The sequence below is a fragment of the Lissotriton helveticus genome, chromosome 12, assembly GCF_964261635.1.
Source record: "Lissotriton helveticus chromosome 12, aLisHel1.1, whole genome shotgun sequence".
Lineage (NCBI taxonomy): Eukaryota > Metazoa > Chordata > Amphibia > Caudata > Salamandridae > Lissotriton > Lissotriton helveticus.
Window position 1 is genome coordinate 179722721 of NC_136073.1, and position 6672 is coordinate 179729392.

General features: G+C 49.3%; 1 pseudogene; it reads left to right on the plus strand.

Moving 5' to 3' along the window:
• Window positions 1-507: 507 nt before the first annotated feature.
• On the plus strand, window positions 508-5330 carry LOC144798721 (dynein axonemal assembly factor 10-like; annotated as a pseudogene).
• The last annotated feature ends 1342 nt before the right edge of the window (window positions 5331-6672 follow it).

Below are 6672 nucleotides of genomic sequence, written 5' to 3' on the forward strand. Positions count from 1 at the left end.
TCTGAGAAAAAGAATGGGCCTGGCACTGCAGTCAGAAAATACACAGAAGTACATTTTCATCATGTAACTGCGCTAAGACAGCTGCACCTTTTCAGTCACAGTTCTGAAAAACACGGACGGTGGATAATTAGTAAAAGAATACACAAACTTGTTCAATGGCGGCAGTTAAAAATCTAGTGAGCACCTGAGCATTTTCATCCAATGGGCTCTGATCTATATTTACAGATTTCTATATATCACCCATTTGATCGGTAGAGGTGAGGCACAGAATAACTAATTTTACTTTTTACTTCAATAGAAATCAGGCAGGCTCTCTGTGTGTATGCACATGTGCAGTTTTTTGTGGTCGTTTACAGTGACCATAGACACTGAAGAGTCCTCCAGTTCTTGCTGGTAGGGATAGTGCACCAAGCTGTTCCTCTGTGTCCAAAGCTGAGGGCGGAGCGTTGCTCGTGTATTGTTGTCAAGAGCCAAGGCATAGGGGTTCCGACTGCCATAACTGCCACCATGTGCAGCCAACTGGAGAAGCCGCAGATCATCTGCCACACCCAGAAGTCACTTAACTACACTGTCTTTGATTGCAAGTGTCTGCCGCACAGAGCCTGTTTTGTTTGTTTGGGCAACTACCCGCGGGGCACCGGCGTACTACAGATCTACGAAATCCAGCACGGAGAGGTGCAGCTGCTGAGCGAGCTAGAAAAAGCCCAAGCCCATCAAATGTGGAACATTTGGTGCTTCAGCGCTACAGCATCGGTATCTTGCTACAGGAGATTTTGATGAAAACCTCAATGTGTGGTATTTGGAAGCAGCAGAAATCCCAGTTTACGGTGAAGGAGCGCCAGAAATTGTTACTTGGAGCAGAGATGGAACTGTGAAGGTATGGGATACTAGACAAAAAGGTATACCAGTCGCCAACATGGAACCTGGAGAAGGAGAAACTAAGAGAAACTGTTGGACTGTAGCATTCGGACATGCATGCAATCAACAAGAACGTGCTGTCTGTGCAGGATATGACAATGGTGATATTAAGCTGTTTGACCTAAGAACCAGTGGGCACATGCATCAAAGGAAATTGCATTCGCAAACGGTGCCAATCGCAAAATTCGGCCGTTTGCGAATGCAATTTCCATTTTTGGGATGCATTATGCATTTTGATGTTTTCGCAATTTAAGAAATCGCAAAATTGCGATTTCTTAAATTGCGATTGCATTTAAGGAATCTCAAATTGAGATTCCTTAAATGCAATGCATTAAACTTTTAGAATTTGCGAATTTGCAAGTAAGGGGTGCAAATTACCATGAAGTTGACCTTCATGGTAATTTGCGAAAACTTTGAAAAATGCACAAAAGTGCATTTTTCAAAGTTCCATTCTACACACACACTTGTGTGTGCAAAATGTACTAATGCGCAGATTTCAGGGGTGCAACAGGGTGTCCTTTGGACACCCCTGCACCCTTGAAATTGCATTCTTAATTTGCGAATTTCTAATGGTGAATTGCAAATTAAGAATGTCATTCCCATTCATTCCTATGGGCCTCTAGGCCCATAGGAATGAATGGGGAGCTATTCCTTAATTGCTATTGGCAATTTGTGAGTCGCAATTAAGGAATTTTAAGAAATCGCAATTTATTTCGCGATTTCTTGATTCATTGCAGTTTGCGATTCCTTAATTGCGATTCCTTATTTTTCGCAATTAAGGGATCGCAAACTGCAATGTTGATGCATGAGCCAGCAGGTCTCTTCGGTGGAAAACTAACATTAAGAATGGGGTTTGCGGGGGAGGAGCCAAGATGGCGACCGGAGCAGACGTGTAGGCTCCCGGCTCCACCAGCCATTGAGCCCCGCACCGACATCCTGCTTTCTATCCTGATGGATTTTGGCGGCGGAACGTTTGGAATGATGTGCTGATTCTTTCCGTGTTTCCCCGAGATCTCAGCCTGCCCGGTGGCCGGAGATATTTGCGGGGTTGTCCGCAGCCCTGGTCCCTCGCCTACTCTGCCGCTCATCATCGGACCTCGGAGGCTTAGTGGCGGCCGGGCTGCCCGCGTAGCGCCGAGGACTTGGAAGGGGTGCCGTTCTCACGGGACGCGGTCCTGTCTATACTGTCTGCCGCGATCTAACGCACGCTGAGCCTAAAATGTGCTTGCTGGGATGAGACGCTCCGAAGGTGCGGAGTCTTTGTTTGGAGCTGGATGTGCGCGGCATGGGACACTCGGCCATCCCTGTTCGACGTGGCCTGCCTGCTTCTTTATCCCAGCGTTCAGCCTGATGCGAGGCGGCTCTAAGGGACGGGCGCTCGATTGAATTCGACCCTGGTGGCATCGGAGACCTGTACTGGCGCTTGTTCGTGCCGCACCTGCCCCGGCTAATACACAGGATTGTCGGCACCATGGCTTTCTCTGAGGACTCGTGGCATGGGGGAGATCGCCCATCCCTGCCCGTGGACTGTGACACCCTGCCTGCGCTGTGGACCAGCTCGCATGCACCTTCTTGGGGTACTGAGACAGGGGGGCTGCAGCCATCGCCCTCATGTGGGTCCATTCTGGCCGCCCTGTGTGACTTCCGAATGGCGATGCGCAATGGTTTCCACGTGTTGGGTGAGAAAATTGACAAAATGGTGTCTGATCTGGGACAGGAGCGCAATGTCGGTTCCCAGCACGGCTTGGACTCGCCTTTGCCGCTTTCTGGGGATACAGTGTTTCTTCATGCCTACATTGATGATGTGCCTGTTACTGACTCTACCGGCGCCAGCGACCGGCCGTCTGCCGGACCCGCCGGTGATACTTTGTTTCCCCCTCCTCCGGGGTTTGACTCATTGTTGCCTTCAAAATCGCTATTGTCTCGGGAGCCGGCTCCGCAGCCTCTGGCCCCCTCGATGGCTCTTTCCTTGTGGCCTTCGCTCTTTCCCCTGCGGAACCTACACTCTCCGGATGCCCCGGTGGAACTTTGCATGGTGGACAAAGGACTTAATGGTGATTGTCGACGGCCATTTTGCGCTCCTGAGTCATCTCCTTCTTCTATGCGGCCATATTGTCTCTTTGTGTCCGGGGGGATGGGCTTCCCTAGGGGAGTGTATTCAGGGTTGCATCCACGATTGGGTCAGGGCTAGGCTGCTTTTCTTTACTATCGACTAACTGGCAGGCGGGGACGTGATTGGGACTGTTTTGTACTTGTTTAGGGCGCACACTGCGTGATGACTTTCTCCACCTGTATTAGCGTTGCTATTTGCTACGGTACTGGTGTGTTCAGGGTGGAAGGTTTTGTGGACTGCGATCTGACTACCCCAGCTCTGCTACAATGTCTTTCGCCCTAATGCAGCCTACAGCCTCGCCCTCAGCATTCATGGAGCCGCTGATACAACAACTGGTTATCCTGGCTGACTGCGCCTATTCCGTAACGACATCGATAAATTGTACTTTGCAACGCACTGCCGCTTTGAATATGCAGCTCCTTTTGATTGATGGCGCTGTTTGGGACTGGCGACGTCCATTTTGTCTCGGGACATCTCCTTTTTGTCGAGTGCGGCCATTTTGTCTCTTTGTTTTAGTTGGGGCGGGCCCTCTGAGGGAGCCATGTTCTGGGACACGTTTGCGGACTGGCCAGGGCTAGGGGGCATTTTTCTCTATGGCCATGTGCTTGATTGGCGGGTGGGGACTCGAGAAGGGGCGCTTCTTCATTGTGTGTTGCTGTTCTGTGAGATGACTTTCCCCAATCTCTCCTGTGCGTAATGCTGTACTGTTGTGTTCAGGATGGAAGATTTACTTGCGGCTGGGGTGACCGGGAGCATATAGACTTGGCCCTCTTCTCAGTGATGGCCATGCCTGGAGGGGTTTTGTCGTTTGGGCCAGGGCTGTGGGTGTTTTCCCCGTTTGTTTTGCTAGCTCAGCTGACGGGGACCCGGACTGCACCGCATTTTGCTATGTTGATTGCGTTGAATGTGCTGATTTTCCCCACTTACGATTGTAATTGCTATGTCCTGTTCTTTACTCTTGCTGATGGGGTGGCGGGTTTTGTGCTGGCCGGGGACCTGGGTGTGACTGATTCTGACATTCTTTTGGTTCTATGTCCTCCGCATCTACTGTTCTGCACGGCGTAGCGGTTATATATGGCTGGGGAGTCCGGGAGATCTGATATTGGGTGGGCTCCTCCCCACCTTCCTTTTTCTGGGAGTAGTGGATTGGTTTATTCTTTTCTTACTCCCTATATTTCAAGTGTGAGGGGTTTTTTCTTTCCTTTTTTCTTCCCATTTTTCTTTTTCCTTCCTTTTTTCTTGGTCTGTATTTCGGGTTCTTTAATGGGCGACAGACACTCTGCCGGGGGGGGGAGAGGCCGTAGCCTCCGCATTGGTGTAGGGTGGGGGGAGGGATTTATTTTTCTTCATTTAGTTTCTATGGGCCTTATTTTTTCTATCTTTCTGCGCTTTCTTAACCTGTTTCTGTTCTGGGTCCGCGATAGGGGTTAGTGGGGAGGGGGTGGCGCTGTATGTGGTGCGTGAATGCTGGCTGATTATCTTGTTGTTTTACTTTGTACCGCCATATTGCTCGAGGTCTTCATTTCCGTTGTTGTTTCCAGTGATGATGCCGCCTGCCCATGTCGTGATACTAATGTATGGACTCAGTTCTCCTTATTTCTTATTCTTCACTGATTTATATTTAGATGGGGGCAAAAAAAAAAAACCTTTAAAAATTAACCTTACACGCTCCTTTTCCTCGGTGACATGATTCTATTCAGTGTAACGTCCATTGATTGTTGCTATGTCATCCGCTGCCGCTGAGGAACTGCATTGCTTGCTCTTGTGCTTCAAAAGTATCGTGGCCGGCCTGGCGGTTGTGGGCCCGTATTTGTTCTTTTCTACATGCACAATAAAGGTTTAAAAAAAAAAAAAAAAAGAATGGGGTTTGCAGTGTCGAGTTCGACAGGAAGGATATAATAATGAATAAACTGGTGGCCACTTCATTGGAAGGGAAGTTTCATGTTTTTGACATGAGAGCCCAACATCCCAAAAAAGGTTTTGCTTCTCTTGCAGAAAAGGCTCACAAATACACAGTTTGGCAAGTTCACCACCTGCCACAGAACAGAGATATATTTTTATGAACAGGAGGAGCTGGGAGTCTGCATCTTTGGAAGTATGAGCATGCCGCTCAGCGGACGCAGAAAGATTCTGAAGGCGTGGAGGAAGGGGTCGCAGGATCCGTCGCTCTTCTGCAGAATGTAACCTTGTCCACACAGCCCATTGCTAGCATTGACTGGAGCCCGGACAAACAAGGGCTGTATGTCTGCACGACCAGACCATGCGAGACTTCATAGTGACTAAACTTAATGAAGTCTAAGGCAGATTGACGTCCAAAGAAAGCGCCACCAAAGACTGGAATGTATCCAAGGATTCTTATATTTTTTTTAAGTAGCTGTATATGAAATGCTGGTTAATTTTAAATGGAACTACATATGTACATACCTCCGTGAAAGTTGGACGTTAAAGAGACCTTGTTTGATTAAGAACTTGCTGCCTAGAGGAAGCACTATAAGCAGGAAACATGTTTTCCTTTCATCCTTTTCAAATGTATATTTCGGGCAAACTTTTACAGATGTTTGTAATTGTGCGGAAGAGGGCACCTTTTCTTACCGTTCGGAATTGCTGTCATGCCCTATGCAGCCAATGTGCCCTACAGGCAGAAGGCACAACTAGGGCCAAATTTCGGGCGGGTGTGGGGCTACGAAAAAATTTCGAGGGGGTGGGGGGCTTATTATTCCATCAACAGGCAGAGAGGAGAGGCAGGGGCTCTTAGAAGCCGTGAAAAAAGAACAAAGGCGTCATTAAGAAGCAATTGGTCTTTAAAACACCTGTGAAGTACTCGGTGCGGCTGTGTGTCTCTGGAAGCTGTCTCATCCCGGGCTGCCACACAAGTGGGGTGGGAGAGTGGGCTGAAGCCCTTTGACCTTAATGGGCGTTGGGCGCCTGCCTGCAGACAGCAGACAACGCTTTTCTTTCAATTCCATGAGTATGGCACGTCGCAAATGTACTTGCGACATGGGAAGGTGAGATTTTGAGGTGGAGCACGCGCCCCCCTCAAGATGATGGCGCGCCCCCCCAGGGGGGCGTGCCCCACAGATTAAAGAACTCTGCTCTACAGGGTCCTCAAGTGGGTGCTGTTCTCCAACACCATTGGGCAGACCTAGGCTACAGTGCTTTCTGCTTCTGCAACTCTGTCTGCCAATTATTATGTTATTATGATCGGTCCTAAGTGGGTACACTGCCTGCAATATTGACTCATTTTTCACCTCCAGGGCCATCTTGGTCTCCTTTATAGCTACCAGATTGGTGAGCTTGTGCGCCTCGAGATTGCTGTCCACTGGTGGGATGGGTTGTACCCCTCCCTGAGCCTCCAGGGGTACAACTCAATCCCCGCCGTCTTACCAACCTTTGAGCAAACCATAGTTCAGCACTCCGAGAGCCTCCACTGACAGGTGCCTCCTTTGTTGTCACCCTTCGCTCAAGGGTTACAAGACCCTACAAGACCCTGCTCTAGATGTAGGAGGCCAGTCACAGCATCCCTTCATGGGGCAAACAAGCACACTCGAGCACCTTGGGCATAATCACTCTCTCCACACTACAGTACGTTTGTCCAATCAACTCCGCCAATGTCTCCCACTGCCACCTTCGGGGGGAGGAAG